This window comes from Malus sylvestris, chromosome 13 (genome assembly GCF_916048215.2).
Source record: "Malus sylvestris chromosome 13, drMalSylv7.2, whole genome shotgun sequence".
Taxonomy (NCBI): domain Eukaryota; kingdom Viridiplantae; phylum Streptophyta; class Magnoliopsida; order Rosales; family Rosaceae; genus Malus; species Malus sylvestris.
This window is the reverse complement of record NC_062272.1, coordinates 24448809-24462955: the sequence shown is the minus strand read 5'-3', so window position 1 is coordinate 24462955 and position 14147 is coordinate 24448809.

Here is a 14147-nt window from a genome sequence, read left to right as displayed (position 1 = left end):
CACGAAAATAACAGGTTTCGGGTCAACACGATAACTTTTCGGGTCACTATCGGGTGACCCGTTAATAACGGGTTCTTAACAGGTATACACGCAGGTAACACGTGGGTAACCCGTTTCGACCCGTTAAGAAAAAAATTATTTTAATAATTTTAAAGTTTAATTACTAAAAGATTTATTATAAAATACAATAGTCATATTAATATATACAATATATTCTATATTAAATATATAGTTTTGTATTATTGTTCTATATAAATTATAAAAAAAAATAAAAAAAAAGTTTTAGTCATTATTTATTTTTATTATGAGAGTTCCCTATTATCATTACTAGGATAAATTTTACATAACATATTCTTGTCCAAAATTAAAATATACTATTATAGTATTTGTATATGCAAGAACTAAGAAGACATACATACAAGTATGAAAAATGTGAAAGAATATATAAACACTCGTGATTTATCATTATTCCTCCACGAATAGATAATTCTTACACTTATATTATCGTTTAGATTTTTAAAATCAACCCTCATTAATAATGTTTTTTATTTGAGGGAAAAATTAATAAAATTAATAATAATTATTGTAGAAGTGTAAAAAATGTAAAAATATATATATATACAATCAGTCATATATAAAAAAATGTAAATGCTTTAAATTAAAGATCAAATTTATTCATTACATTCTTATAGGGTCGAGGAGTGTATATGTACAAAATCATCAAAATCGAAGCTAAAATAACCATTAAATTATGATTTTTTGTTTATAACCGTCGAAAACTTTTGTTCCGTTACGTAATCTCTGAATGTTTGTTTTTTATGATTTTTTACTTTTGCAATCTCGGACTGTGTACAAATAAGTTTGACGGTTGGATCGTTGAAAAAAGTTTCGTAGAATGCATATTACGTCAAAACGGTATATTAAACAAACACTTAGAGTTAATATTATACTTCTATTAAGTATAAAATAAGTTTTTGTGGTATCCACTGGTGTAAATACTTTAAATTAAAGATCAAATTTATTCATTACATTCTTATAGGGTCGAGGAGTGTATCTGTAAAAAATCATCAAAATCGGAGCTAAAATAACTGTTAAATTGTGATTTTTTGTTTATAATCGTCGAAAACTTTTGTTCCATTATGTAATCTTTGAATGTTTGTTTTTTACGGTTTTTACGTATGCGATCTTGAAATGTGTACAAATAAGTTTGACGGTTGGATCGTTGAAAAAAGTTTTGTAGAATGCATATTGCGTCAAAACGATAGATTAAACAAACACTTGGAGTTAATATTATAATTTTATTAAGTATAAAATAAGTTTTTGTGGTATCCACTAGTGTAAATACTTTAAATTAAAGATCAAATTTATTCATTACATTCTTATACGGTCGAGGAGTGTATCTGTAAAAAATTCATCAAAATCGGAGTTAAAATAACCGTTAAATTGTGACTTTTCGTTTATAACCGTCGAAAACTTTTGTTCCGTTACGTAATATCTGAATATTTATTTTTTACGATTTTTTACGTATGCAATCTCGAAATGTGTACAAATAAGTTTGATGGTTGGATCGTTAAAAAAAGTTTCGTAGAATGCATATTGCGTCAAAATAGTAGATTAAACAAACACTTAAAGTTAATATTATACCTCAATTAAGTATAAAAAAAGTTTTTGTGGTATCCACTGGTGTAAATACTTTAAATTAAAGATCAAATTTATTCATTACATTCTTATAGGGTCGAGAAGTGTATCTGTAAAAAATCATCAAAACCGGAGCTCAAATAACCGTTAAATTGTGATTTTTTGTTTATAACCGTCGAAAACTTTTGTTCCGTTACGTAATCTCTGAATGTTTGTTTTTTATGATTTTTTACGTATGCGATCTCGGAATGTGTACAAATAAGTTTGACGGTTGGATCGTTGAAAAAAGTTTTGTAGAATGCATATTGCGTCAAAACAGTAGATTAAACAAACACTTAGAGTTAATATTATACTTCTATTAAGTATAAAATAAGTTTTTGTGGTATCCACTAGTGTAATACTTTAAATTAAAGATCAAATTTATTCATTACATTCTTATAGGTCGAGGAGTCTATCTGTAAAAAATCATCAAAATCGGAGATAAAATAACCGTTAAATTGTGATTTTTCGTTTATAACCGTAAAAAACTTTTGTTCCATTACGTAATCTCTGAATGTTTGTTTTTTACGATTTTTTACGTATGCGATCTCGAAATGTGTACAAATAAGTTTGATGGTTGGATCGTTGAAAAAAGTTTCGTATAATGCATATTGCGTCAAAACGGTAGATTAAACAAACACTTAGAGTTAATATTATACTTCTATTAAGTATAAAATAAGTTTTTGTGGTATCCACTAGTGTAAATACTTTAAATTAAAGATCAAACTTATTCATTACATTATTATAGGGTCGAGGAGTGTATCTGTAAAAAAATCATCAAAATCGGAGCTAAAATAACCATTAAATTGTTATTTTTCGTTTATAACCGTCGATAACTTTTGTTCCATTACGTAATCTTTGAATGTTTGTTTTTTACGATTTTTTACGTATGCAATCTTGGAATGTGTACAAATAAGTTTGACGGTTGGATCGATGAAAAAAGTTTTTGGACCGCCAGCAATAGATAATTTTGTAGTAGTGAAACCTTAAATTTATTTAACCGTCGATTGTCATTTACGTTTTATTCTTCTTATAGAATTTCATTTTTAAAATTTTATTTTTTGAAAACATGATCATCTGGCGGATGTAAGAAGATAATATCACGTTTCGATATTTACGGTTAACTGAAATATGAGTCAATGTCATATAATTTGTAGAAACTTTATAAACATCAAGCAATATTTTTACTAACCGTAAAACTCTAAATATAATATCAATGATCCAAACCGTTCATCTACTTGCACCCTCTAATAGATCATGTTTTCAAAAAAGAAAATCTAAAAAAATGAAATTTGATGAGAACAATGAAGCATAAATGTAAACAACAATCAACGGTTAAATTTTGATATATGATTTATATGATTATAATGGCAAATTTCGAAGTTAAGCTCTTCATGAAAGTTATAAAGCTTGTCATTACGAGTGTTTATATATTTTTTTCTATATTGTTTTACACTTCTACATTAATTAAAAAACTATTAAAGACTTTAGGTAAGCGAAAATATACTTAAAACAAAATTGCGTTTTTATGTTTTGGATGTGATAATATGGAATGTATATACTTATTTAGTATTATGTTTTTCATTTGATTATTTATTGGTTTAAAATATATTTTCCTTAATGGGTAACGGGTCGGGTCATATTACTTGTTAATATTATCGGGTCGATTTCGGGTCGAATCATTTTACCCGTTTATTTTAACGGGTGTTACACGACACAACCCGTTAAGATATCGGGTATGACATGAAAATGACACGAACACGAAAAACACGACACGAATGCCAGGTCTAGTTATTACCCTATTTTCTTATATTAGTATCCTTTGTGGATATGACTTGGTTTTATAAATGTGTTTTCTGTTAAAATGTGATTTTATAATTGGCCATCGATCTATTTTTATTAAATGTGATTTGATTCATGGATTGGAAATATTTTTGAAAAAGTGATTCAAAGTGCATATTGAAATGTTTATGAATTGTGTTATAAATATACATTTGAAATGTTGAGAAATGCGAGGGCTAGTAGGGGACCGTTACCCTAGTGTCACGGGGTTAGGTGACACCAAGTCAGCACCATGTAGCAGTGGTACATGGATGATCATGCTTAGTTAATCTGCGATGCGGGACCATATTATTTATGGATCGCGCTTGGCTAATCCGCGATGGGCGATCCTTATAGCCATGTATACTTAGGAGTGATCATGCTTGGTTAATCCACGATGGGTGATCACTACCTAACAGTTTTGTAGGTGTGACTCTGCTTGGTTAATCCGCAATAAGGGGTCACTACCTACTTGGTTATCTTGACCCTGCTTGGTTAATTTGCGATGGGGGGTCACTAGTGGTCCTGCTTGGTTAATCCATAAGGGGGGACCATATTATTTATGTATGGGTGACTCCTTCAGAGTTTTCAGCGACATGATTATGATTTCATAAAGCATGATTCTATATTCGATGTTTATAGATTGTGATCGGTGGCTTGTTTTTATTGGATATCACATACTTGTATTATTGTCACTCACTCGAGCTTCGCAGCTTATCCGAGTGTCTGATTTGCCCAGTGTGCCATCTCCTTGATGTAGGCATGATTGTACATATGATAGGTCTGGGGTGATTATGAGAAGCAACTTGGTATTTTAGTTATGTTGAGTGGTCCGAAATCCTTGCTCTTGCTCAATTCCATAAGGTTAGTCTAGAACCATAGATTCAAATGAATGAGAATTATCCCTAATAGACTTTGTGAATATAAATTAGAATTACCATGTTTATTACTCATAATCCAAGTAGGGAATTATATAGAGTTACTTAGTTAAATTCGTGGAATGATAAGTTATCGCATTGATTGATTAACGTAAATAAATGCTACGATCATGCATTTTTTATTCATAAATTGATTAATTGACAGGATTGCGGAATGACTTTGGATATGGATGTTATTATTATGATTATTTTAGTTGATCAATGTGGCTTGAGAAGAATATTGTGCTTTGTCATTGGTTCTTTGACATATCGCATGGTATGCATTGTGATATATTGTTGAGACATAGCAATTTATGTGATGGATGTTTAAGTGTAGTAAAATGACGAACTACGAATGGCTTGATCTCTATTGAGGATACGTAGGCAGTCTAACAGGAGGTTAGACGCAACCATAAAGTGTTAAAAAAAATTACTACACAAGTCAAGGCATGGGATGTGCTTGGTACATATCTCGGAGGCGGGTATGTTAGATATATGGTTATTTGATGATGTCACATGTTGATCCTAGACGTATGTCAGGATCGGGGCGTGACACTAATGCTATAAGGGAAATACATGCCCAAATAGCAGAAGGAAAATCAAAACAAGGAAGTACATTCCAACCAAAAGAAGGAAGCAAATTCCAAACAAAGAAAAAATACATGATGTTTTTGCACAAAATTCAGCAAAGAAAAGAAAAGGAAACAAAAAATAAGGAAATGGCATCAAATTTCCAAAAAAACAAAGGAAAGAACCCCTCCTTGCCGTGGAAAACAAAAGGGCAAAGGAAAGAATCCCTCCTTACCGTAGAAAACAAAAGGGGAAAGGAAAAACACCCTCCTTTCCGTGGGAAAAAGAAAGGGAAAGGAAAAAAAATTGCATATCGTACTTAACCAAGGACAAGCATTAAATCTTTCCAAAACCTTGAAGGAAATCATTAAAGCTCCCCAAAATCTTGAAGGAAATCATCAAGGCTTTCTAAAACCTTGAAGGAAATCACCAAAGCTTTCCAACATTTTGAAGGAAATTGAAAGAGGTTCCTACCTAAGAAAGGAAAAACTTTTTTTTTCCTACAACCACAAGGAAAAAAAAAATTCAAAATACACCAAATGTATTTTGTCAAAATTATGGAAAAATCAATACGCACAATAAGTATGTGCCGATTTATTCATTTCGATAATTTCTTTCAAGGTTAAGCCTTAACAGCCCTTGAAGAAAATTTTAATTTCTTTCAAGATCAAGCCTCTACGGCCCTTGAAGAAAATTTTCATTTCATTCAAAACCAAGCCTCAATGACCCTTGAAGAAATGTTTCATCCAAGAATACGCCTCAACAACCCTTGACGAAATTCATCATTTCAATTCAAGAAATACACCTCAACAGCCCTTGACGTAATTCATCATTTCAATTCAAGAAATACACTTCTACGACCCTTGAAAAAAGAAATTTTCATTTCATTCAAGATCAAGCCTTTACGGCTCTTAAAGAAGCAAACTAATTCAAGATCAAGTCTCGACGACCCTTGAGTTAGCACATTCACATTGCAGGACTTCAAAACACATATCTTGCATGTGACAAGCACATGTGTACAACGAGCCTTGAAGTGGGGGCATTTGTAGACATGTAAATTTCGTTGCATACAAATGATGCATCATAAAGCTCCACGTGGCATATGACTCATCACAAATGGACAAGTCATTAATGACATGTGGCACAAATTAAGCAAAGGAAGTGTAAAATACTCCCAAAATTTGGCAAAAGGGAGAAAATTCCCCTTAAAATCCATAAGGGGCCCAAAATCTCTCAAAATTGGGAAGAAAGCCAAAGCATCTTCACAAAATAAGCAATAATTGAAGATTCCTCACAATTAGGCAACAAGGCCTATAAATTTCGGCCAATATGAGGAAGGTGGTAGAAATTAAGACCCAAAATATGCCTAAATTCTTCCATGGATGAATCAAGACACAAATCAAGGCCAGACCCATCCAAAAGCATGGCTTTGGAACTCTATAAATAAAAGGACCTAAGCAATGTTCTAAAATGCAGTTTGGGCGGCCGCCTAGGCGCAGGGCGTCGAGCCGCCGCCTCGATTATTTCAAAAATGTTCAGTAAATCAGCAAGGGTGCTAGGCGGGCTAGGCGCCGAGCTAAGCGGCCTCCGCGGTGGTTTTGTTAAAATATTATACTTTCACCGAAACGAGGGTGACGACATAAAATTTGAAAAGAGCAACCAAGAGAGCGTGAGAGAGATCTGTAGAAGGAATCAGAATAACAATGCAATTGCAGAAAAAAAACGAGAACTTTGACCTAGAAGCTTCAGATTTCTTCATCGGAGAGGATTTCTTCGCTGTGCTTGAGAAATTTGACAAGACTCATGATTAGATTTTGGAAAATTATATAGAGTAAGAAGATGGGGAATCTGGCAGAGCAAATCAAAGAAGAATGGAAGGGAGAGGAAACAAGAAACCCCAAAATAAAAGCCTTGTCGATTTCCAAGGCTTCAACCACTCTCAGGGAAGATAATAATGACTCCTCTATCTCAGATGGATTTCCATCATTATTAAACAAATATATTATATATTATTATCTTCTTCTTTTTTTCAAATTATGTCTTAAAATTCTTACATTACCTATATATATATATATATTTATAGTTTATGATGGAATCATATATATTTTAAGTATAAATAGATACTTATTTACATGAAATATAATAAATTTAATTAAATCTGCCTAGTCTACCTAGGCGCCCGCCTAGACCCCGCATAGCCGCCTAGGCGCTAGGCCTTAACCCGCCGCCCGACTAGCACCTAGCACCTAGCGTCTTTTAAAACCTTGGACCCAAGACACACAAAGGGGTCGAAAATTACACATTGAGAAGAACCTCTGGACAAATCTTTGAAGACTAATATGCTACCAAAGCTCTCTTCCAAGAACACGTAACCAAAGCCGAAGCTTTCTGTCGACCAAAGCTGAAGCACTCCCTTAAAGAATCAACAAGCACTCGTTCCGATTCCTTCAAGAATTTGTTGCAAGCTTAAAACTTGTAACGACGTTCGTTTCAAGATCAAGTCGCTAAAGCCCTTGAATCAACGAAATCCTGCATCAACATCACCCTTTGCTGCAGCTTTAAGGTGAAGACCATCCAAGCATCGTTTCAAGCTCAAAACTTGAAGCAATCGTTCAATCGTTCATCCAAGATCAAGTCATCGCGACCCTTGGATCAACAACATACGCATCTACATCCAATTTGAAGATTGAATGAGGGGAAAATTGAAAACAGAGATTGTAACCCTACAAAATCTACTTCGTACACGTGTTCTTGTTTCATTCGTTATGTTTGTACCATACTTAGGGCCTCCGTATTTAGACCTCGTATAAATACTCGGGGGACTTAAATGTAATTATGTAATAAATGAAGGGGCAAATATGTAATAAGTAAGGAGCCCTTATTCTATAAAAGGACCCCTCACTCTCCTCATTAGGGGAGGCCAATTCTTAGGCCATGGGAAAAGCTCTCTCACCCTCTCATCCTCAATCCTCTTAGAGAAATATAATATCAGTGTGGACGTAACCCAAACATTGGGGTGAACCACGATACATCTTGTGTTCTTTACTTTCTTGCAGATTCACAGTTGGATTTACGTTGTTCCAAGACCTCTGGTTTTGTGCATCAACATTTGGCGCCGTCTGTAGGAATCGACACGAAAAACTATGTCGGTTTTCTTTCATTTTTTCACCTCCACCGTGAATTTGCAAAACCCGTTTCAAATCTCCAAACACCACTCAACACAACTCAAGAAAACCTTAACTCATCATTGTTTATTTTGCAATAAGCTTCCCTGCTGCTTCAATCTCTGCCGTCCATCACGACATCATCACGGTAATAAACACCAAAACCCAACTTGTGGAGCTCAAAAAACCATCATTTACCATTTTCTAGCAAATGGGTTATTTTCTGAAGCAAGGTATTGTCTTCCAATGGGTTTCTCTACTCTCCATTTTTGCTCTCGTTTCCTTGTCTCAGACTCAGTCATTCGACTACGGCGAAGCTATCTCTCTCTTTTCTCAGCATACAAACACAGAGGGATGGATGGAGATCATGATCCAAACTTCCTGCAAGCTTGACTCAGCTCGTCAATAGAGATGAACCTGCTTCCATCCTTGTCGAAAAATGAAAAGGCCGACAACAGATTCTCCTCCCTCTCTAGCTTGTTTAAGTGCACGTCGCCGCCAGAAACTAGCCGTAGTCAATCGTCTCGCTGTTGTCAATGTCAGCCGCCTCCATGAGATCCTTGATCTCTGACTCCATTAACAAGTTCGGTCCTTATCGTCTATTCCACAAAACGCAGCCGAAAGCTCGAAAGAAGGACTCGAAGAGTTGAAGCCTAGTGCTATGGTGCGGGTTGTGGGAGATGATACTGGTGTAAAAGATGCACGTGGTGATGATGTGTCAGAGGCTGTTCACGTGGAAAACGAAGCGGTTCAGGCGCCGATCCAGGAGAGTCCCCATAAGTATGACTTCGGTGTGTGGGAGAAGACTATACATGGAAAACGCCATGGCTGCTATCTTCTATGGAACTCACTTCTGCGGCATTTTCGACAGCCATGGCTGCTCTCATGTGGCCTTAGAGTGAAGCGTTGCTTGCGGCATTGTTGATTGGTCAGCAGATGAACAGAGAAACAGACCATAAGCTGAAAGCTTACTGCCTTGCATTCGATGATGAACTCGGTAAGCTTCCCCGGTAACTTTTAACAGCAACCTTCCCCAGAGCTTGGGGAGGAACTCGAAGCTCGGATGGGTAGATGTCTCATACCATCCTAGTAAGACGATAGCGAGGAGGACGAAGTGAATAACCTTTGCATCCAAGCAACACCACCGTACTATGAAGAACGGTAGGATTCGTGGCTACAGTGATGGATGTTATTATTTGCTTTTTCCCTTTGATCTTTCGGCGTACAGGGACTGCAGTTGTGGATTTCTCATGTGTTTTTAGCACCTGGACCTGGACCTAATCTTAGATCTTGCCAAGAAGAAGACTTTTACAGAGGTTACCTACCATCCACCTATGGAAACACCAGAAGGCTGTCAGGTACTTGATTGGAAAAGCATTAAAGGGAAGAAGATAAAAAGAATAAAAAAAAAGCAAAAGATACCTGGCAAAGCACCATGTAAAGGGAGAGATTTTGCATTTACGAGGCTTTGCTCTGAGATAGCACATGGGAAACAAAAACAAAAGCAACAAAGGTGCAGAGGAAAGGCAAAAGCAATCAAGTGAGCTGCGGGAAACAAAAGCAAAAGCAAGGAATAAACACCCACACTGTAAAAGCAAGGAATAAACACTCAACCATAATGATGAGATTTACTTTTCTTGTTTTTGAATGATGTGATTTATTTTTCTTATCTTTCGTAGATATCTGTATAACTCCACCAGAAAGTAATAAAAAAAAATAAAAAAAAATAAAAACGGCAAGCCCAAAATAATGGGCTGGAATGTTATGTGGAGGGCGAAGGCCCATATGCCCAAAAGAACCAGGCCCTCTATTATCACCAACCAGGTGATCAAAAGTAAATCCAGTACTCCAAAATTATACATTAGCATCACTCATGTCAATCATACATAAACATTCATGAGCATCACTCATGTCAATCATACATAAACATTCATGACCATCATTCATGAGCATCACTCATGTCAACATTCATGAGCATTACTCATGTCAAACAACTTCGAAAGCTTTATTTACAGAGCTCCAGCTTCAAAAGCTTCGTTTACAAAGCTCCAGCTTCAAAAGCTTCACTTGCAAAGCTTCACCTACAAAGCTTCAGTGCAGGGTATACAAATACTGCCTCCAAACAACCGCCACTTCGGCCCATATATGGATTCAATTTGAAGTCTCCAGCCAACATACTCTATTGACCGAAGACTGGGGGGACTACATTATGTACCATATATTGGGTCTCAACTGGGCCTCATGAAAAATACTTGGGGGACTTAGCCCATTATTTGTGTATTGAGGAACGAGCCCTTATTTTATAAAAGGGACTCCCTCACTTTCATTAGAGAGCACCCATTATTCATGTACTGAGGAGCGAGCCTTTATTTTATAAAAATGACTCCCTCACCATCATTAGAGAGCATCACCGCCAGCTAAGCAACCGCCTCGCCGTGAGCATCACTCATGTATTGAGGAGCGAGCCCTTATTCTATAAGAGGGACTCCCTCACCATCATTAGAGAGCATCGCCGCCAGCTGAGCAACTGCCTCGCCACGAGCATCAACTCTGGCCCATCACCTATGTATTGAGGAGCGAGCCTTTATTCTATAAAAGGGACTCCTTCACCTTTAACGCCACAAGCCGAGCCAACCAAGGCAACATAAGCCACAAGCCGAGCAGCCTCACAACATGTGCTACTTCTAGTTGATCATCATTTCAGATTGAGTACCACCTCATATCAAGTATCAGTTCAAGATGACATCTAGTTACTTCGGCCGACACATGGATTGAATTTCAAGTCTCCAACCAAAAAACTCTCTTAACTGAAGACTTGAGGGACTACTGTTTGTACCATACTTAGGGCCTCCGTATTTAGACCTCGTATAAATACTCAGGAGACTCAAATGTAATTATGTAATAAATGAAGGGGCAAATATGTAATAAGTGAGAAACCCTTATTCTATCAAAGGGACTCAATCACCATCATGAGAGAGCATCACCGCCAGCTGAGCAACCGCCTCGCCGCGAGCATCAACTTTAGCCCATCACTTATGTATTGAGAAGCGAGCCCTTATTCTATAAAAGGGACTCCCTCACCTTCAACGCCACAAGCCGAGCCAACCAAGGTAACATAAGCTACAAGCCGAGCAGCCTCGCAACATGTGCTACTTTTAGTTGAGCATCATTTCAGATTGAGTATCACCTCATATCGAGTATCAGTTCAAGACGACATTTAGTTACTTCGGCCGACACATGGACTGAATTTCAAGTCTCCAGCCAAAAGACTCTCTTGACTGAAGACTTAGGGGACTACTATTTGTACCATACTGGGCCTCCATATTTAGACCTCGTATAAATACTCGGGGGACTCAAATGTAATTATGTAATAAATGAAGGGGCAAATATGTAATAAGTGAGGAGCCTTTATTCTATAAAAGGACCCCTCACTCTCCTTATTAGGGGAGGCCAATTCTTAGACCATGGGAAGAGCTCTCTCACCCCCTCATCATCATTAGAGAGCATCGCCACCAGCTGAGCAACCGCCTCGCCGCGAGCATTAACTCTAGCCCATCACTTATGTATTGAGGAGCGAGCCTTTATTCTATAAAAGGGACTCCTTCGCCTTCAACACCACAAGCCGAGCCAACCAAGGCAACATAAGCCATAAGCCGAGCAGCCTCGCAACATGTGCTACTTCTAGTTGAGCATCATTTCAGATTAAGTACCACCTCATATCGAGTATCAGTTCAAGACGACATCTAGTTACTTCGGCCTACACATGGACTGAATTTCAAGTCTCCAGCCAAAAGACTCTTTTGACTGAAGACTTTGGGGACTACTGTTTGTACCATACTTAGGGCCTCTGTATTTAGACCTCATATAAATACTCGGGGGACTCAAATGTAATTATGTAATAAATGAAGGGGCAAATATGTATTGAGGAACGAGCCCTTATTCTATAAAAATGACTCACTCACCATCATTAGAGAGCATCGCCGCCAGCTGAGCAACCGCCTCGCCGTGAGCATCAACTCTAGCCCATCACTTATGTATTGAGGAGCGAGCCCTTATTCTATAAAAGGGACTTCCTCACCTTCAACGACACAAGCCGAGCCAACCAAGGCAACATAAGCCACAAGCCGAGCAACCTTGCAACATGTGCTACTCCTAGTTAAGCATCATTTCAGATTGAGTACTGCCTCATATCGAGTATCAGTTTAAGACGACATCTAGTTATTTCGGCCCACACATGGACTGAATTTCAAGTCTCCATCCAAAAGACTCTCTTAACTGAAGACTTGGGGGACTACTGTTTGTACCATACTTAGTGCCTCCATATTTAGACCTCGTATAAATACTCGAGGGACTCAAATGTAATTATGTAACAAATGAAGGGGCAAATATGTAATAAGTGAAGAGCCCTTATTCTATAAAAGAACCCCTCACTCTCCTTATTCGGGGAGGCCAATTCTTAGGCCATGGGAAAAGCTTTCTCACCCTCAGAAGCTCTCACCCTCTCATCCTCAATCCTCAAAGAAATACAATATCAGTGTAGACGTAGCCCAAACATTGGGGTGAACCACGATACATCTTGTGTTCTTCACTTTCTTGCAAATTCACGGTCGGATTTACGTTGTTCCAAGACCTCAGGTTTTGTGCATCAACATTTGGCGTCGTTTGTGGGAATCGACACGAAAAACTATGTCGGTTCTCTTTCATTTTTTCACATCCACTGTGAATCTGCAAAACCCGTTTCAAATCTCCAAACACCACTCAACACAACTCAAGAAAACCTCAACTCATCGTTGTTTATTTCGCAATGAGCTTCTCTGCTACTTCAATCTCTGCCGTCTATTTTGCAAGTTGTGCCTTATAGATCATCCTTACAAAATATTAGCCAAATCGGAAATATATAAGACTTCTAATTGAGTTCAAATAAATGAACGAATGCTTTGTTATATAAGTAATAATGAAATTTGATCTTGATAATTAAAAAGGTAAATGGTTTCGGATTGAATTGAATTTTTGTAAGGATGATCTATGAATCAAGACTAACAAAATAGACAGTTCGGACTGTTGAAATTCGATGTAGAGTGAGCCCACACTTAATCCCTATTTTTTTCAAAACATGGAGACTCCTTTGCAGAAAACACCTGTATTATGTAAATTGTCTTCCTATAAATCGAGGGACTAGTCCATAAAGTTTTATTTTAAATAAAAGTAGCGGTTCTGATAAAAAAAAAAAAAAAATAGAAGTAGCAGATGGGTTAATTGCGAGAATAGAAAATGGCGGGTATCATTCTGCTTTGGAAAGTACTGAAGCACCCATAATTGTTTAAGGCTTGGTGAGGGAAGGGTGGTGTTTCTCGTCATTTGGATTAATTTAGTACACAGTATAGAGATTTTCCTCCACTTGGAATCAGGTTCTGATAAACTGGCAAATGCCAAGTACAGGCTGGTTTAGAGTGTGGAAGGGAGGACAGGCTGGAAACATATGTTGAATCACCACCTACACCTAACCACTTCAAAATCTTATAAGAGTATCTTGTTGGATAATTATCAACAATCAATGATAAATTTATATATGTTAATAAATAATAAATGCGAATAAATAATTTAACAGAGTATAAATAAAATGAAATAATATTAGTAGACAAACTAAAGATCGATGCTTGCGTACCGCAATGCTCTTGAAACAGATATTTCATCCCTACTTAGTGCTTGTAGTTCTACGAACATTTGCTTCACCAAGATTCAACAATCTAAGTCAAAATTCCAACACCAGAAAATTTGACTTCTAGCGAATTTTCTTTGTGATTCTCTCAGTAAGGATGTTTGGGATTGTAGAAGAATTTTATTTTTTTGTGTACTAGATGACATGCAGATGGATGTATATATAATAGGCTTTTACCTGTTCGCAATAGGTATAAGAATGGGATGCGTTTGTTGGGAGACATCTTCTCAGATGGGTGCTTTGCTCTCTAGCGTTCTTTCATCACTTCAAACTTCATCT